The following is a 1,865-nucleotide window of genomic DNA, read 5'->3' as shown; positions in this document are numbered from 1 at the left end:
ACTGCCTGCTGAGCTTGCCTTGAGACAAAATCCTGCTGAAACAAAGGGTGGGTTCTCCAACCCTTCTCAGGCTGAAACAAAGGATGGGTTCTCCCACCCATCTCCAGCTGAAACAAAGAACGGGTTTGGTGGGGCTTTCCCTTTAAATAGAAGGGATGAATTTTAAAATTTGAGCCTTGATCAGAAAACTTTGTCTTGGCTTCATACTTCTCCTGTCTCTCCATCTCCTTTTTTCATTTCTGGCCCCCCTAGCAGGTGAACCCAGTTTGTCTGTGGCCACAGGCGGCTACAACTACTATTAAATTAATCAGATAGAACTATGAGATTTTTTAAAATAACTTCACGCCGTTCGTTTCTAATCACTTATATATTAGCCAATCTATAAAACTGTTGTTAGTATACTAGGCTATAGCCATTCATCCTTCAAATAGGCCCATGAACAACACGGCAAAAAAAAAAAAAAAAAAAAAAAAACCTCTACTACCACCCCAACAAACAAACAAACAAGAAAACTGCCCAAATCATATGCCGCAATTGCTATTCATTTCTTGATTGACAGACTTTACATAACTATTACAAATCTACCTCGATGCAGTCATGTTCTACTCTCTTTCTAGAACTCTTCCCTGATGATGACAATGGGACATTTTGTAGCCACCACCAGGCTTATAACTTATTCCTAGACCTAGATTTAGGATTACGGTGAAACTCAGCAATTCTACACTTAAGTAGATTCCTAAAAATGAGGGCATTTGTCTACGAAACTATTTATACACAGGTACATTATGATCTTATTCATGGTAGCAGAACATGTGCAATCAACCTTGTCTCAGTCAGGGTTCTCTAAAGAAATCAAATTGGTATAGTGTGTGTGTGTGTGTGTGTGTGTGTGTGTGTGTGTGTGTGTGTAAGGAGCATATAAGGAGCAGACCCTTAACAGGACCGGCTCCATTTTGTAATAGGAAAGAAAACAAGTTTTGAAGTGAAGTTGTTTTGAAGTGCTGTGATAACCAGAAGTTGTTTTGAAATCTTATATTTTTGCACAAAAACAAGTTGTTTTGAATAATTGTGATAACCAGCTGTAATGTAGCTAGAACCCGGCAATAACCAGACACATGTGCACGCTGGCAGTGACGCTAAATCAAGCATAAAAGAGGAGCCCGACAGGAGCACATTATCACACACTGGTAGCCATGACTACCTAAGTGAGTCTCTGAAAAGCCTCCTCGACATCTGATCATTAAAGAGATAACCAAGAAACTAATGCCTCCACCTTCGAAGTCAAGTCCCCTTTGAGGTCAAATTAGCAATTCAATTAGCTGGAAGCCGCCAGATAACCTTCCCGGACTCTGGACCTGTAACCGGAACCATCATGAGAACTCAGGTCATATAACCCATGAATGAATGATGTACTTATTGCTATGCTTACTTCTTTAGTAATTAGCAATTTATTATTTGTGTTCATTGTGCCGATATTGATAGAGCCAATGCATAGGAAATGTGGCAATATCTCATTGTGGCAATAGCCTTAGCATTATATTGTTTGCTATGTATCATTAAAGAGCAATTGAACATCAAACGCTCCTTCTCTGGCATACTCTCTTCCCTCTTGTGGAGTTGATGATCTCATGGTCAATCCAGCATACGATCCCTGAGTGGAGAAGAATCTGTCGTTTCTCTTCCCATGAGGATAAACCTCACCTCGACCTGCTCACGACAGTGTGTATGTATGTAGATGTTTATGTATACATATACATATGTGTATATGATATATATGTATATTTAATATACACTAAATAAGATATATATATCCTTTATATATACATATACATATACATATACATATACATATACATATACATATA

This window comes from Grammomys surdaster, unplaced genomic scaffold, assembly GCF_004785775.1.
Source record: "Grammomys surdaster isolate TR1022 unplaced genomic scaffold, NIH_TR_1.0 133, whole genome shotgun sequence".
In the NCBI taxonomy this organism is placed as follows: Eukaryota; Metazoa; Chordata; class Mammalia; order Rodentia; family Muridae; genus Grammomys; species Grammomys surdaster.
This window is presented reverse-complemented; position numbering follows the sequence as displayed.